Below are 19,289 nucleotides of genomic sequence, written 5' to 3' on the forward strand. Positions count from 1 at the left end.
AGGAGTGCGGTTCGTCCCGACCAGAGCCCAAGCCGAGAGAGCAAGGTCCGAGGTATCCGGAGGCCCACCTGTTTCCGAAGCCCGAAGTTCGAAGCGCATGCGTAGTAACCAGAAGTCGTAGCAGTCCAGTCCAGTCCGAGGCCTTCAGTTTTGCTTCCCGGTGAGTACCGTTGCTGGGGGAGTATCTAGACGGGGTCATTAGTTTGTCTCCGGTCCGATGGGTTTGGGTACGCAGATCCAGTCCGACGTGTCCATCTAGGTGGATACGGTATGACGTGTCTCTTTATGAGACCGGTGTGTTCTGTACTGTTTTAGCAGTGCATCCAGTAATTCTAGTAAGTCCGTTCTCGAGAAATTCAAGCGTTATGTTTTCAGTGTATCAGGTAGTATTCTGTTCGAACTGTTATTAATGTATTTCTATGTCGTGGTATGAGTGATTTGTTTGCCATTTCATTACTGTGATTATTGTGTATTGTGTTTTAGTCCAAGTACGACTTAAATATGCCTCTGTTTTCAAAGTTACGTCAGTTAAAAACCAGAAAAGGGTTACTCGAAGAAGCAGTTCCTGTCCCTCCTAGGGACAGTCCTGGACATTTTATGTATCACAAGCATGGCTTAGATGCCATATTATATCTAGACTTATGGGTGGATTATACAAAGAATCTTGAAGAGAAATATAGATGGCCTGTATCAGGTACATGGGATGCCGAGTGCATCATGCGAGTAGAAGAGGCATTATGGAAAAAGAAAGCCAGACAATCCCAGAAAGATGCCATAGAATTATGGCGTAAAGAATCCCATAAAAGATCCGAAAAAGATTTCAGAAAAGCGGAATTAAGTAGGGAATCCTCAGAAAAAGCCCAAGAAAGGGAACTTCTAGAAGAAGGTGAACGAGTTAGAGCAGAACAGTCAGACAGACAGAGAAATGCCCTTATTAAAGGTATGTATCCTCTTCTTGCCGAGGGCTTGCCGAAGGCAACCCCGGAAGTACCCTGTAATTTACCGCCACCATTGGTCCCGACTAAGCTACGTCATAAACCGACTGCAGCTGAAATTTTTCTTTCGTCCTATTTGGACGATACAGTCCCAGAATATGCAAATCCTATTCCGCCTGCTCAACCTCAGCACCCTGTTAATAATGTAATTCCTGTTCCTCCAGCTACTGGTCCCGGGAACTCCGTTAATGTGCCAGTACCCCCCGACCAGCCCACATTACGTGTGCCCGTTTTGCCAGTCACTTTACCAGCACATTCAGTATTAACTGACGATTCTAGTTCAGGAGGAGCGGGGGGAGGTGCTCCTACCACCCCGCCTCAAGTAAAACGACTGACGCTGAGAGACGCAGCGTTACAGCGCACGCCAAAAGTGACTACATACGCGGACCTCAAGCGACACCTTACTGACTGCATATATGATTCAGTACCAGGCGAAGATCACATGATATTATATTCAGTACGTTTAAGACGAGTTGCCAACTTTTTGGCCACCCTGCCCGAGATGAAGGAACATCTATACAGAATATATCATTTTATCCTAACAGGGGAGAATTCAGAAAGTATTCACAAAGCTATGGCACACCGAAAGGTTGAGATTCAAAGTATGATTTTACAGTTCTTGATTAACTGTTTAATAAGAGAGCAGGACTATCCTGATAAAGACAAAGACGAGATGAAAGCCCTGACAAGGTGGAGTGACAATATAGCTGAGGGAAAACATAAGACACAGAATAGTATAGAAAGTATGTACAGGAAAATTCGTAAGGAAATTATAAGTATACACCAGAAGGAGAAAGCAATAAGAGCAACCGAGAAAGAGAATGACTCTTCAAGTGAAGACATAGACAGCGAGAATCCCGCCAGAATAGCGTATGTAGGTAGAACTAGATTTTCCGACAGACATTCACGTCTAGATTACAAGAAAGTTTTTCCTCCTCCCGTACCAGAACAGTGTTCTCTTGAACAAATATTCCAGGCCACCGATAAAATTCTGAAACTACGAACAGGTTATAGTGAGCTTAGTACCATGCATGAACAAGAACTAGCCCGATCAGCAGTCCGATGGACTAGTGATTCTACCACGTTTTCAGATGAAATAGTGGCCCAAACGTTTCTGAAGCTGCCCCCAGCCGAGTAGCGTCTGGTGGGTATGTATATGATCCAGCACCTCATTACACTGTATAAGGATCAGCAGTCTGATCCAGGTCCTCTGTATGATGTACTGAATGAGTTACTCCTAAACAGATGGAAAGGTCTAGGTACCGATTTAATTAGTGTCATTTTAGAACAGCGCCACAAATACAGAACGTTCCTGAATCCACATTTTGTTCCTGTTCCACCCCCAGTAAGAAAATCATTCTACATAGACAGACAGAATCCGTTGCGAGAAGTACATCCAGTTAAGGGAGAGGGGGGTGAGCTCGAACGAGTATTTGTTTACACCCCTATCACGAAAATAGAACTACTAGAAATGAAAAAGTTAATACCCTGTCACGATAAAGATCCAGCAGGGTTCCACCGTGAATTAAAAGACATGCTCCGTATGGGAGAATACACGTATCCTGATATCATTAAAATGTTAAAGGTCCTGTTGCCTGCGGGCATATATGAAAAACTCAAAGAAAAAGAATGGGAGGTGGGAGAGAAAAAGATTGATTGGACCGCATTAGAGACTGAAGATAACACACGAGTTCCAGGTACCGGTCTTGGGGAAAAAGCTAAAGCATTGCCCGAGTTGTTAATACAAGTCTTGCCAAGATTACTAGCCACGAAAAAGGAAGACTGGGATGCCATCTCAGCCTGTAAACAGAAACAAGACGAAGACACTAGTGATTTTTATTCTAGATTTGAGAAATGTTTCATTATAAATAGTGGTCTGAAAACAAGTAGTGAATCGTATCCACATCTTTTCGTTACCAAACTAGTTGAGAATTCTTTACCACAAGTTAAAAATCGAGTACTGAAAGTCGAAAGTACCTGGCAAGCTAATACTCCGTCACAAATGCTCCAGATGCTACAGTATCACCAGAACAGAATCAGGGAGGAGCAGGAACATGAAAGGAGACGCATGAAAGACACGAAAATGAAAGTACTGGTTGCACAGTCTGTTCCACAAGACAGTCAGAAGAGGGGTCCGAATCAAACTAGTCATTCTACAGCTCCCGTTAAAGGGACATGCAATTACTGTAAACAGCCAGGTCATTATATAAACGAATGTACAGTTCTGAAACACAACATAGCTACTGGTAAAACAAAAGAGAGACCACGTCCTCCTAGACAAGAACAAGTTTCGCAGAATACGCAACCACCGCAGAATGCACAACAGACAGTTACTGTACCGCAGCCTATAGCTGCCACACAACACGTTACACAGCAGATGTACCAGTACGCACAGTCAGAATATCCAGAATATCAGCAGTATTCATGAAACAGCCTAGAGAGGGAGGTTGGCTTGCCTCTCATCGAGATTCCTGTAGATCAAGAGGGTCCCTATGTACACAGTCAAGTATTAGGGAAAGACAGAAAGTTTCTGATTGATACAGGGGCGAGTAGGACTACCATCAGTCATGACGAGGTTCCAGGGGCTCCGCTCTCAGGCTCTAGAAATGTTTCCCTTGGATTTTCAGGAAAGCCTATTGTTAATGAAATATCGAAACCAGTTTCCCTAGAAGTTGGTCCATTGTCCCGAACTACAGACTTGTTACTTACGAAATCCTGTCCCGAAAATTTACTAGGTATTAAGACACTGAAGGAATTAGGAGCAGTCATATGCTGTTCCCCAGAAGGAGTGAGATTGTTTTTACGTGATTTTAAAGGTCATTATGTATTACGTGATTTTGATCCAAGATTATTGAATGTACCACAGCATTTATGGGCGCAAGGTCCAACAGATGTAGGTTGTATGCACATTACACCATATCGTGTCACTCTGAAGCAAGGTGTTGTATTACCACGAATCCGACAGTACAAATTGCCACCTGAGGCTGTAGCAGCCTTATCAAAAATTATTGACGAGCTCATTGCTCAAGGAGTAGTTGTAGAAACTGACTCCAATGTATGTAATTCTCCTATCATTCCGATTCTAAAACGTACTGATCCCAATGCACCTCCAGTTTATCGATTAGTGATTGACCTTCGAGAACTTAATAAATGTATCATACCCCAGTACCCAGTGGTTCCAGATATTTCTTCCCTATTGACTGCCATTGATTCCGAAGCTACGTTCTTTACTGTTATTGATCTCAAGAACGCATTCTTTAGTGTCCCTATTCATCCAGACAGCCAATTCCTTTTCGGTTTCTGTTTAAATGGAAGAAGCTATAAATTCACACGAGCTCCTCAAGGTTTCACAGAAAGTCCTAGCATATACAGTCAAGCACTTAAAAGACAACTAGACAATATTCATATGCCAACTGACACTGCCCTGCTCCAGTATGTCGATGATCTATTGATCACAGCCCGTTCTGAACGTGACTGCGAACGTGCGTCACTTACAGTCTTGTATTTCCTGGCCGAGATGGGGCACAAGGTGTCCCCTTCGAAACTGCAATTTTGTGTCCAGCAAGTGGTGTACCTTGGACACTTACTGTCCAAGAGGGGTAGGCAGTTGACACCAGACCGTATCCAGTTAATAGCACATCTTCCACAGCCCAAGAATCAGAAGGAGGTACGAGCTTTTATCGGCCTCACTTCTTACTGCAGACAATGGATTCCTCAGTACGCATATCTAGCTAAGCCACTGATACAGTTAACGACACAGGAGGCAGCCACATCGACTGTCCTCCCTTGGACCCAAGAACATACACTTGTTTTTAACGAGTTAAAGAAAGCTTTATGCCAAGCACCTGTTCTAGCGACACCAAACTACAGTAAGCCTTTTACACTTTTTGTCACTGAACGTGATGGTACTGCATTATCTGTTCTCACACAAGATCAAGCAGGACAATACAAGCCCTGTGCTTATTTCTCTAGCACATTAGATCCGGGGGCCCAGGCTCTGCCTGCGTGCCTCAAGTCAGTTGCAGCCACAGCACTAGCTATCAGACAAAGTGATTCCATAGTGTTAGGACACTCCCTGACAGTACAAGTTCCACACTCCGTGGAAGTTCTTTTAAACCGAACACAGACTCAGCACTTGACTATTGCACGTTTGACAGGATATGAACTGACATTGTTTCAGCCACACATAGAAATCAGACGCTGCAACATTTTAAATCCCGCTATACTGTTACCCTCAGTTACTTCAAATCCTGCCACACATGACTGTGTGGAAGTTGTTAACACCATGACAAAGCCAAGACAAGACTTGACAGACATTGCATTGCCTGATCCCGACCTGACGCTTTATGTGGATGGTTCATGTATGAGAACAAGTACAGGAGAACTAGTAGCCGCGTATGCAGTGACTACTGAAACTGAAGTTATAGAAACACATCGTATTGACACCCTGTCTGCTCAAGCAGCAGAGCTCGTTGCTCTGACCCAAGCCTGCATACGAGCCAAGAACCTGAAAGTAAACATATACACAGATTCACGTTATGCATTCGGAGTCGTACACGACTTTGGAGTACTCTGGCAAGAGAGAGGTTTCATGACTTCTCATGGAACCAAGATTCAGCATGGCCCCCTCTTTCAAGCTCTGTTAGATGCAATACATTTACCGACAGCTATCGCTATCATGAAGTGCAAGGCACATACGAAAGTCACTACATCATTTCCCAGGGTAACGACCTGGCAGATCGAACAGCCAAGCTTACAGCTCAGACTCCAGACATTCCAGTTAACACGACACAGACAGACATTCCAGTTCAGACGACTTGTATGACAGTTAAGGACCCTACACAAGACGTACTAGATATACAGTCACATGCTACCCCAGACGAAATCAAGAAATGGTCTGAACAAGGAGGGGTCCAGACAGATCAGGGATGGTTGACGAAGGGAAAAGCCACATGGTTTCTCCCCGACTCTATGGTTCAAGTCATTATTAACACCGCACATAGTCCAGCACACTTAGGAGAAAAAGCCATGTTAGACAGTATTCAGAACCTCTGGTTTAACAAGCATTTACGAGCAGCAGCCAAGCAGAAAGTGCGTACCTGCATGATCTGTTGTCAGTTCAATCCAGGTAAAGGTGTCCCGGTGGAACAAGGTGGATTCCATCCTCCTGACCACCCTTTTGAAGTCCTCCAGATGGATTATATTCAGATGGATCGATGTCGAGGTTTCAAGTATGTCCTCGTAGTTGTATGCGCTTTGTCCAGATGGACAGAAGCATATCCAGTCCCAGATTACACTGCCGCGACCACTGCCAGGCAGTTGGTTCGTGAGTATTTCCCCCGCTATGGATTACCGAGGGTCGTGTATTCAGATAACGGCCAGCCATTCTCCTCCGAACTCATGAAACAAGTATCCCTTCTGTTAGGGTACCAGTGGAAGTTCCACTGTGTACGACATCCCGAAGCAGCTGGTCTCGTAGAGAGACATAATCAGACCCTGAAAATCCGCATTGCAACGGTATGCGCAGAAAAAGGCGTAGATTGGATGGTAGCACTGCCAGTCGCCCTTTTTTACATGAGAATGGTCGCTCACTCCCGTTCAGGTCTGTCCCCTTACGAGGTAGTTTTCGGTCGTCCCCCAAACATGTGGGGTACACCTAGGCCACGTACAATTACCGATGTTGACAGTAATATGCTGACAGATTACCTGGCTTCCTTGATGTCTGCACTACTCTCTTGTCGTTCACAGGTCGCCGCTGCCTTTCCAGACAACACTCAAGTGAAACCGCACGAGGTCATACCAGGCGACCTCGTTCTGATTAGAAATTTTGATCGTTCAAGTCCGCTGGAGCCCCGCTGGAAAGAACCAAAGCTCGTTCTGATGACCACAAGGACTGCGATCAAGGTGGAGGGCCGCAAAGGCTGGTTGCATTCCAGTCACGTTAAACGATTCCATGGACTCCGTCCAAAGACTTTTTTCAAGGACTGCCCCGTTCTCAAGGACTGCCCAGATACTGACTCTAAACTTCCCCTGTTAGAGAACACTCCGCAGCAGGAGTATAAAGAAAAGTTACGGTCTAGTAAGTCAGCCAGTTTAATTGTCTAAGTCCCTCTCGGGTGAAACGGTTAGACAGGTTCCTGACATGTATGAGATAGACCCACATAGGGAGAGAGTTAGTCGAAACTCTAAGAGAATACGTTATCGAAAGAATCTTCGAAGTCGATGCATTGTTACTCTATTAATTATGTTATTTCTGAGTCTTACAATTACAGGCATAAGTTATGTTTTACATGTATATTTTCCTCCTATCGTTTCACATGTACATTTTTCCTCTAATGTTACAGTAGAGCACACATTTAGTGAACTGCCTCCTCACGAGTTATCCTATCGTCTTGCCATGCGCAATAATACTTTTATCCGTATGTTACACTATTCACACCAGACCAGCAATGCCACAAATTGTTGGGTGTGTGGTCGACTCCCCCCGTTCCAGACACCGAAGGGAGTTCTGCCACTCTTTCCTTATCCGTTTTCACACAATGGTTCATTTGGAGCATGGTCCACGTTAACGTCATCCTCAAACGATATGTCCCTTCTGAATAGAACACGTTTCCCAGATAAGGAAGGTCTTTCCCATAGAACAGGGTTAGATTTAGAAAATGAAGTATATGATCTAGGTAATTATTCCTCGAATTTCATGGTTTTGAATGTTCAGTCCGAGACTACTCCAGATTTGCCTGCTATTACAGTTCTACCAGTGAAAGGCGAATTATGTGTCCGAAAGAATGGTTGAGTACATCTAGGACACAGTGATTGTACTACTGTGGTCGAGTATAGTGACAGTGGGAAATCTACTTTCAAAGCCTCACGTCATTCGTATTTTGTATGTGGTCAGACCGCATATGTACGTCTGCCCCAAGATTGGGATGGAACATGTTACATTGCCTTCCTACTGCCACCAGTTTTCCTAGCCCCATCCGATTATCACAGAAATACACATCTAGTACACGTTAGACATAGAAGGGAGATCGAGTCCCCAATTGTCGATCAAACTGAAACTGCCTTAGAACAGTATCAAGACTTCAATAAAGGTTTCTTTTTCTTCATAGGTCCTGTCCAGAATAGTAAGCTAATACGTAGGCTAACCAGAACCCTTGAAGCAGTAGTGAATGAGACTACTTCCGCTCTAGGTAACTTAACTGAGGAACAATCTGCTATGAGATTTGTCGTGCTTCAAAATCGTCTCGTCCTTGACGTCATACTGGCCGATAGGGGCGGAGCTTGTAGAGTCATCGGATCTAGTTGCTGCATTTTCATTCCTAATAACGCACCGTCTGTTTATTCAGCTATAACCAGACTTCATAAAATAGCCCATCAGTTACACCAGAATCCAGGCACCTGGACATGGTCCGGTTGGCTCTGGAGTATAATATCTGCCTGGGGATGGAAAGTATTGTCATTCCTGGGTATAGCAGTAATGGTCATATTCAGTTGTTGCCTATGTTTACAATGTGGCCCTGCGATTTGCGGCTTGTGCGCTACATCTTGTATTCCAAGTCCAAAGTCCCGTTCCAAGAAGATTCGAGACGAGCAAATGATGCTCTATGAACAGATAGATGGTATCATGAATATTGATGTTTCCTGATGGAAACGTAGGGCACAAGGAGGGAATGAGGAAAATTGAATTTTGCCTTGTCATGTGTGCCTACGTGTTCCCCATCCTATGTAATATGTGCATGATTAATATGCATATATCCCCCTATGATCGTATAAAGACGCAATTATAGTTGTGTCCAACGTTAGTATGCCAGTTTCCAGTCCTCGTGAAAGCAACGTGAATTAGGCTTCTAGGCCTATGTTGCCAACGTTTTACATTATGCACGTTAATTCATCGAATTGTCCCCGTTTCTAGGCCTCAAAGGGCCCGGACACCAGATTCAAGCTCCAGTCTCCTGAACCCACTCCGAGGAGCGATGCAGCCCCTCCTGCATCCCTGACCCTTCGCTTACTTCCTGCCGCGCAGCGCGGTGCCCGGCCTGGCTCTGCCTGCCTGCCAAGAATATGTTATGCCTACAGTTATCAGTTCAGCTCTCCGTCTTCACATTCCTAAGCTAACGAACCGCATAAACATCTTCAGCTATAGTCTAGTCTTTCTGTCTCCATGCAAGTGAATTACTGTATTAATATCCATAGAAGATTCATAGCACACGCAATACATGAAGAATATATGCATGCACCAGCCTTAGTGTCAAGTAGCCTTTGCTCTGATGACTTTTAGATTCTATCAACATGTACTCCAAACACCAGATACCAGATATGCTATAGGTACATGTCGTCCTGACATCGCAGACTTTAGTCTCCTCTTCTAGTGCAGAAGTCAGAGCCCCCAGCTCTCCCCAGTTACACGTCATGGTCCGTTTGCACGCACCACTAGGTTAAAGGTTCCAGCTGCCCAGGTAGCCCCCTCCATGTATCCACCCATTTATGACACTTCTGTGACGTTCTCATCACATGTCTTCGTGCACGCCCTGTGCACGCCTTCTTTTTACGCCCATGTGTTCTTATCTTCTGTTTGTCACTTGTTACGCCTACTGTATGCAATGTAATTGTAATATTTTCCTATATATACTATGTACTGTTAATGAGACGTTGCAGCTGCCATTCCATGCCATTCTATTTCAGGCTGTTCCGATCCTGTCCCTTCCCTTGTGCCTGATTAAAGCCTGTTCAACTCAGATACCCCGGATCCTGCCTCTTATTTATTGAGCTATCTGTTTTATTTGATGCATAGAAAAATAGTACCGGTAATTAATTATTTATTTACCACAATCGAAACGCCGCGTCGACAATTTGTTTGTTAATACATTTTATGTTTTAAGTGTAATAATTTTTGCATATAAGTTTTGTGACTTCTGAACTTTTAGTAAATATGTTTTTATAAATAATGTGACCATGTGTTTTTAACCGCATCAATTGATTCTAGAAATGTACTGGTAATTCAACAATCAACAATAACAATAAAAAAACATATATAGAATCTTGACATTGGGTTATGTGTGACTAAGCCTTTATATAAATTGGACCTTACATAAGAAGTCAATTTGTGATGTTAGTGACACAAGCTAGGTGTCCAAAGTTGTTGTTTTTTAATCATGCACAATATATTCTGGATGACGAGGCAACCGCACTCATGGCCCCCGTGAACCATTACGGAGACATTGCAACAATTGCAACTTCTTCACGGATATTGGTGAAAATATAAAACAAAAAAGATCTATATCTGTATACACACTCTGGCTGGTCACAGTCACAGACTTATGTACCTACTTACATATCCACTCAGACACTCATACATCCTGACTCAGACACTCAAAGACCCATTCACATACATAGTCTGAGCCTTATGCACCAACTTATAAACTCACTAACATACTCGCGAGCCTACTTAAATACCCACTTAGAGACGTATGCACCCACTTACACCTCACTGAAGGACTCATACAGCCATTCACAGACCCACTCAGAGACATGCGCCCACTCACATATCCACTCGAAGAATCATGCACCGACTCGCTAACCCAAACAATAAATTCTCATGCTGTTTGCTGTCACGGCTGAGACACGGGGCTCCTGTGTATTTACATCACTTGAACGAGGCCCATCTACAGTCCAGTCCAGAGTTTGCAGCAGACCGTCCATTCGAGAGAGCCGAGAGAGACTGAGCAGCAGCAGCCTGAGGCAGGTGTGGTGCGGCGGCGAAGCTTCGGAAGGACAACTCACTGAGTAACCGCTGTGCACTGAGCCACAGTGCCATTGATCAACTATCCAGCTCTGAGCTATAGGCTGCCAGCCGCCCTTTGAGCCCCCGAGTTGTGCCGGCTGTCCCCGCCGCCAGCCGCCAGCTGTTGCATGCGCGCAGCAGTGCGAATACCATCGTAAGAGCGTCGAAGAGCGGTGCGAGGTGTCGTGAGTCAGGGAAGAGAGAGCCGTGAAGTGCCATGAAGCGCAGGCTGAAAGTGGAACAAGGCGGGGGGCCTGGTGGAGGCTCGGTGGAGGAGCGAGGGCCCCACGGTTCGCCGCGTATGCACAGCCTCGCTCCAGCCTGCTCCTGAAGTGGTTTCCTCGGCTGCAACTGTCCGGGTAGGTGTCACATGGAAAGCTCTCAATTTTTTCAAGTCGCCAATCTGTTAACAGAGGCCCCAGAGACCCCAGAGACCCCAGAACCACCGAGTAAACTGCATTGGGGCCCGGCAGGGGGGCGCCTGTGGGGCGTGGTTCGAAAGGCACAGGAGTAAAATAAGAAATGAGAGCTGATGATCTAGCCAAGTCCTCATCCTACACACCGCCTAGTTAGCCCACATCACCGCCCCTACATCCTGTCAAAAAAAAAATCTTTTAAAAACCTTCTGCTAGGAAAAAGGCACAACATCACGCAGAGACAGTGGCAACTAATCATTCTCATCCACACTAACGACGACAAACCCCTCAGCAAACCTCTAGCAACCCCCAGCCGGAGCAAGATCTTAATCAATCCTTGGCCCTTAGCTGGCCACGGTGCCAGGGAGTTCTTTTTGCCCATAAGTGCAAAGAAATAAGAAAAAGACTAGGTCCCAGTCCAAGCCAAGGGCCGCGCAAATGAGATTGGGGACAGTCCGCCAAGCGGCGACAGGCAAAAAAACAGGCAAAAAAACAAACAAAAGAATCAAACCTAAAACACCATAAGAGGAGGACTCTCTTCTTAATCAGACATCAAAGGGAACAGGTCCAAGGGAGAGGTTGGTCTCAGCACCTACCCCGACAACAACAACGCCATGTCTGAAATACAAATCAGGTATCCGTAAATTCTTGTTCCTAAAGGACCCAATGGCGGCAATATACCCTCCATCAGCTGAAGCCTCCCAGTTGCCAAGCCCAATCCTCCCTGATAAACCACGAGTTATCGCCCCACAGACACCCGTAAACCTTAACAACGCATTACAAAGGGAATCATCTTCGGTAAAAAACACGGCTTACTCAGGCGTGGGAAAACTTGTGACCATAACAGCCCAGGTGCACGAGACAATGCTCACAACACCTGCCACAACACTTACAATAAAACCCGAAGTGACCGCAAAAACCCTTAACTTAAACGCAACCGAGCCAGTTAATAACGTTGCACTGGTGGGAAGGACCGAGACCCCCACGGAGGTAAAGAGAGAACGGTAAAACCCTAAAAGCAGTCTTGTTATCTTATGTTATGTTACATACTTTTGTATTGCGCACAGCTGCCCCAGCTAAGGGGCGTCCTGGCGCATGGCAGGTAATATGCAACACCTACAGGGAACATAACAGAACGAGAGACAAAGAGCTAAACTATTAAAACAAAAAAGTTTTTAAAGCTTTACGGAAAGCTAAAAGATCATCTAGCAGCCGCATCTCTACTGGGAGAGAATTCCAAAGCTCGGCCGCTCTGACCCGGAAGGATCGGCCACCGACCCGACACAACCTGTATCGGGGGATCACAGTAAGTGCTTGGCCCAAAGATCTCAGGGACCGGGTAGGCACATACCAGGACAGAAGGTCCGCAAGAATTTGAGGACCCCCACCCCTCAAAATCCTGAACGCCAAACACAGCACTTTAAACTGGATTCTTGCCCTGATAGGCAACCAATGCAGTAATCTCATTGTGCCGGAGACGGAACAAGTTCGGGGTAAGCCAACAATGGCTCTCGCCGCGGCATTCTGAACGCGTTGGAGGCGGGTGACCTCAGCCAGATTGGACCCTACCAGGAGAGAGCTAGCATAGTCCAGGCGAGATAGAACTGTAGCCTGGACTATCAGCTGCCTGGTACGATGGTCAAAGAACTTCAGGACGGGACGCAGCGACCGTAGGATGCCAAAGCAACAGGCCGCGGTTTTCTTCGAATGGCCCACAAAACTGAGAGAGGGGTCCATCCATACTCCTAAGTTCTTTAATTCAGTGACCGGAAGGGGAGCTGGCCCCAGCTCAGCAGGCCACCACCTGTCCCCCCATAGTTCCGACCTCCTACCGACGATCATGATCTCCGTTTTCTTTGCGTTGAGCTGGAGACAGTTGTTCTTCATCCAGCTTGCCACCGCCCTAAGTCCACTCTGAAACCTGGGGGCATCCCGGTCCGCATCCCCGCTGATCGTAACCGCTAGCTGAGTGTCATGTCCCATTGCTTGACGACCTCAGCCAGCGGTCTCATGTATAGATTAAACAACGTGGGACTCAGCGAGGAACCTTGCGGCACCCCCTGTTTCAAAGGATGGAATTGGGACTGGAACGGTGGCACAGCAACGCTAAAGAAACGATCGTCTAGGAAGGACCGGAACCACTGGAGAGCAGGGCCGCCCAGCCCAATCTCCTCCAGGCGATGCAACAGGATGGGGTGCGAGACAGTATCAAACGCGGCGCTCAGATCTAATAAAACGAGCGCCGCTGTCTGCCCCGCATCCATCACCGTGCGAAGATGTTCAGCCATGGAGAGAAGGGCGGTTTCCATGCTGTGACCAGCACGGAACCCGTTCTGGGTGGGGTCCAAGATATTAGCATGGATAAGGTGGGCCGAGAGAACTTTGTTGACATGGGCCTCCAACACTTTGGTCGGCCACGGGAGCAAGGAGATAGGCCGATAGTTTTCAGGTTTAACTGGGTCCAGAGAAGGTTTCTTTAAAATGGGAGAAACCACCGCCCGCTTCCAGCTAGCGGGTACCGTGCCGGACTCCAACGAGATGTTAATCAAGGAGTGAACCACGGCCCGTCCCACGAACGACCGATCTCTAAAAAGAGTCGATCTGAGCGGATCAGCGGGGGACCCTGATTTAACCTGCTGAGCCAGGAGGTCAAACCCCTCAGATGTCAACGGGGGCAGCACGTGCAAAATGGTATCTCCATAGATGTTAATCGGAGACTCAACTGGAGGCCCTGTAAAGGGGAACGTCTTATAGATGTTTTGGACCTTTTCCAGAAAAAACAGAGCAAGGGCCTCACAGTGAGTGGTGGAACCAGTCGTCGGGGCACAGGCTCGCTTTGCTAAAAGATCCTTCATCACTTTGAAGATGGTTTTAGAGGGGTTGGAGCTGTTGCCAAATTCAGCAGCGTAATAGGCTGCCCGAGCTCGGCAAACAGCCCGATGGTAAATTTTGACGGAGGCGAGATAAATAGCTTTTTTCCCGTTATCGTACGCCTTCCGCCAAACCCTCTCTGCTCGCCTACAACTACCCTTGAGTGTACGTAAGGCGCCATCGTACCACGGACTTGAGTCCCTAGAGCTGATCTTACAAGCGGTGATTGGAATAAGGGCGTCAAGCGCCTTGGAGATCCAGGAGCAGAACCTATCATAACCTATATCAACAGTTACAAAAGGTTCTAATGGCTCCGCGGCGAGGACACGATGTAAGTCCTCCAGTCGTAATTTGCTCCAATGCCGCCTCGCGACCAACTTTGCAGAGGGAGTGGTAATCCTTCCCGGCAAGGGGGTACAGATGGCAACCAAAGAGTGGTCCGTCCACCCAAGGGGTGAAACGGCGGTGACAGAAGCGTCTGCCAAGTTGGTGAAAAAAGGATCTAAAGTGTGGCCACCAGTGTGAGTAGGCTGCTGAACCAATTGCACGAGCTGAAGGGCCTCCAAGTCAGCAAGAATACCGCTTACCATAGGGATGTTAAATTTATCGAAATGTAAGTTAAGGTCTCCCAAGATGGAAAAGTTGGAACAACCTACCACCAAGGAGCTGACCACGTCGGGGAAGGCAGCTCTAAACGCCACATCGCTACCAGGGGGGCGATAGACCACCATCCCCGAGAGTGAAAAATGTGGGGTGATCCGAATCTTAAACACCGCACTTTCACACCCCGCAATGGTCAAACCCGACCAGCTACAAGTGAAACTGGATCGCATGGCAAGAGCAATGCCCCCTCTCCTAGTAGATCGATTAAGGGTAAAGACATAAAAGTCAGAGGGGAATGCCAGATTGATAATAGCCGCATCGTCATCCTTCAGCCACGTCTCTGTGATGGCCACGATGTCCGGGGCCTCTTCCTGTATCAGGTCAAACACGGCCTGATGATGCAGCACCAGAGACCTGGCATTAAGACTGAAGATGCGAAGGGCATGCTCGGGGCGATTGCTACAAAGGGCAACCGCTGGGTTTGCGTGTAGAATCGAGGTAGAAAGATCCAAAGTCCACCTGCAACAAGCGCAATGGTAGGGGCCAGCTAACGGATGTATAGGAGGAAGACTACAACTTACAGTCAGGCGTCCTATGTCCCGCAGAGTATCGCTGGAGTACACCAGCATGACAGGGAGTGCCGCAACCCCCTCTCAGAACCAGAAGGGTCTGACCTGAGCCCTGCGCGTCCCAAGCGCGGACGGGCGCAGACGGGCAGGACTCAGGCACGACTCCGGCTAAGCAACGGCGTCCCACTGCGCGTTCCCGCTGCGCGGAAAGGACGCCTTTAAATAGGCGTTCCTTGGAGCCGAGCGAGCGTCGATACGCTCCAAGATGGCGCCCGCCAAAAACGCCAAAGCCCCAATCCAAAATGGCGCCTAAAGCTGCGAAACTGGACCACCCTCGGGACCCGGACCCGCCAAACGGCGGTGCGTTGTTGGATTTTATGTGCGGTAAGAGGGAGGTGGGGAATCTCTACCCAGGTCCTGCAGAAAGCAGGGAAAAGTAGCACTAAAATACAACCAGTATAAAAACTGGAGGATTTAAAAACAAAGCGCTCGTAGCAACGCGCAACAACAAGGTGGTAAAAGCAGTACCTGACTGCTTGTAGCTCTCAATGCAGCCCCTGAGGGACTAATAACCTCAATGGGCTCAAAGGATGGAAAATTACTAGTAGACCTCTCGGAAGAGGGTCGATCAAACTCAAAATGGACTAAGGCGGATAAATTGAACTTAATAAAATCCGCAGCAAACGCCGCCCCTAAGGAAGAAGTCCGCAGCAAATCATTTTCAAACATAAACGACTCAAACTAGGTGGAAATCCTAGAAATTTTGGAATCCAACTGTCAGGACAATGAACGCCAAGGAAAGGACCCACAATCAGTATCAAGAATAAGATCACCACAGAGCAGATCCAAAATGGTTGCATCTACACCTTTAAGCCTACAAGGCAAACAAGATCCTAAGCTCCCAGTACTAGAGGTGGACAGCCACAGCTCTATAAGAGTCAAACAATTAAACCTTTCATCTCCAATAACTATTTAATCAGTCAGCGGGACAGACCTCGGGTCAGAGGTCTTGGAGCAGTACAACGAAGATCACCCTAATACTCAATGGGCCCAAACTCTGATTCAAACTCTTGAACAAGCTATAAGGGTTTTGAACTTCCAGTCGGATAAAATGGATGTTCAAATTGACCTAGTAAATCTCATCGCCAGTCACATCTCAGGCGTATACACCAAAATAGATTTAATAACATCCCTATTAACTAACAGGAAAAACATGGATCAGTTAAGAGACAACAACAAACAACTATCCATCTGTTGCTGCAGTCCCATAATAGAGAAACTGGCAACCCTTCCCGAAATTGTAAAGGATGTCCTATAGGCAGTAAAACAATCGCGTAACAGCATTCAACACAATGACCACAAAAATAGTGCAGAATCAGAGGAAAAAACAAAATGCGCCAAATTAATAACAGCAGAAATCAGCGACGCCAACGATGATACAGAGAAAGCGGAGCTCCAGGTTCAACCTGACTCAATAGACCCACAAATAGACTCTCCAAAGAACTTCCTTAAACCAGTAGCGGTGGTCCCTTAACCCACAAAACGGGAAAGAAATCGCGCAAGGAAGGCGCGGCTCAAATACAACAAACAGCCAAGCCCAGCTTTGGAAAAAATCTTCCCGTTATTTAGAGTAAAACCAGTCATGGAGGAAAAAAAAACTCCTTCCCCCGCGTGGGACGGCACTTTCTGCAGTAGACCAACCTCAAGTTACTCAGTCCCCCAAACAAAAGCAACGGTGCACAACCCAAACCCCTATACTACAAAAACCATCCCAAGCCTCACATATGGACGAAGAAGCCTCCACGGAGGCCAAAGCAGCCCATAAATACCTCCAGGACGTGCAGCAACAAGAGGAATTCCAAGCTTCCAGCACAGGAGAGGGGCAAGAATAAACATCACCCATGTTAGGCAAAAGAGAACCTGGGAGTAATAGAGGTCCGAGCACACAATTGCGGGATTTCCAACACGAAGAGAGGAAAACAGTGTCAGAACCAGAAAAGCAGAAAGCCTCCCCCAGTCAAGATGTTTCAGACACTAGCAACACCCAAGGCCCAATACCTCACCAAACCAATTGCTGTTACAATAACTGGAAAAACCCGTCTTTGTAAGTTCCATCACTCGGACCAAGTGCTGGTGCAAACAGGGAAAAGAGCAACTAATCCTCCGGGATGGCCAGAACGGATTACAGAGGAGGCAATCACCGCCCCCACCGAGTGTGATCCCCGACGTAAAAAGGACACCCTACCAACAATAACTGCAGAAGCCGGAAGAAAGGAAATTGCACCCTCCCGCCACAATGATCTAAATCAGTCAGAGGAGGTTGAACTGAAATTGTTATTTGTCCCCGAATATTCAACCACAGGCAGAGGACACCCTAAACAGAGGAAACTTGCTGAGGCTCTTCAATGAAATCCCAGAATTAAAAGGAATTCGCAATCGAGTCTTAATATTGGTAGAATTCAAAGAAACAACAAGGATGGGAACTGAAGAGACACTGACAACTTGGTCCTCTAAGGACCTGGTGGACAAAATATCTTCAATGAGAGCAAGGTTTGGAGCCTGGGGAATCGCATTGAAGGTCCACAAACGCCCAAGGTACCCGCATCCCCTCCTGAAAAATCCACAAGAAGCAGACTCCCCGGGGAAAAGCCATATCACATGTGTACGCGGTGCACGTTCCAACTCTCCCGCAATACTCTCTAATGAGAACAGGCACAACATAAGGGAAAGCCCCGGAAACATGGAGGGCAGTTCACAGGAAATCGGGGACTGGTCTTGGGTGCCAAAAACACTAAATAACAAGCATCCCTAATGAAGACAAGAAAAGCACACCAGCAGCAAGGAGGATGGCCCTGAAAGTGGGAGAAGCATGTCCAGCCAACATCACGTTCTGCTCATGGAATGTCCACGGATTTGGGGCAAGATCATGAAACTATATTGTTCTTCATCCAACAAGATATAATCCTGCTCCAGGAAACTTGGAGCCTGGTTCCAATCTCAATTCCAGGATTTATAGAACATCATTGCCTGGCAGAAAGACTCTCTAGTTTTGGGCACCCAAGAGGGGGCCTATCAACATTTGTTACACAAAAATGGGATTGGCCAACAGAAGAACTGGAAACGGGGGCTAATTGGATCCAAGCGACCAAACTAAGTGGTAAACATGCGTCTGACGAATTCAAGTGGCAACTTCTATTAATTAACGTCTATGTTCATCCGGAAAGAAACAAGCAGAAAGGAAAACATATTATCCTAACGAAATTAATAAAATCAATGCAGAGAAGTCACGAGCACTGCCAAATAGTTATCTCAGGTGACTTCAATTGCAATCTTATAGCCAGCACTCCGCCCAGAAGTAAAAGGAAAGATACTCAGGGAGCGAGAGCATTAGTGAATGAATTAGAATCTCTCGATCTGACAATCCTGAACGACAATACTCTGGGGGATACTCCAGCTGCTGCTACATATCTAATCGGAAAAGTCTTCTCAAAGATAGACTTTACCATCATCAGTAAAAGCCTGCTCCCACAAATCAACACATTTAAAATCACTCCACAAGTCGAAAGCGACCACCTTCCTCTCGTTCTAACAATAAACACCAAAGTAAAGCCTGCACAAAAAATCAGGTCTATTATGCAACACCCTAAAAAAATGAAATCTTCGAAAGTTAAAATGGCGGGGAGTGGCACCTCAATCCATTCAGGAGACCACCAGGGACTTCTTGGGCAAACAGGGCCCACAAGCAGAAAACGATTGCGTTAAAGCTTGGGAACAGCTGGCCCAGCTATTTGTCCAAAAATTCCCCGCCACTCTGGGACGTACTTCAAGAATGGTGACCAAAAGCGATCCCTGGTTCAACCAAGACCTAAGAAAACAAAAAAAAAGAGATTGCACGAGAGGTGCGTCTTCAATCACAAGCAGCAAAAATAGGTCGTAAAATGGAAAAAGTGAAGCTGTGCGAACTGAGGAGCAACTACAGGAGGAACCTGAGGAGCACAAAAATAGCGCACAAAGGGACCATTTGGCTAAAATTATTGTCCGCAAGTAAAAAGCA

The sequence above is a fragment of the Lissotriton helveticus genome, chromosome 5_1 (assembly GCF_964261635.1).
Source record: "Lissotriton helveticus chromosome 5_1, aLisHel1.1, whole genome shotgun sequence".
Taxonomy (NCBI): Eukaryota; Metazoa; Chordata; class Amphibia; order Caudata; family Salamandridae; genus Lissotriton; species Lissotriton helveticus.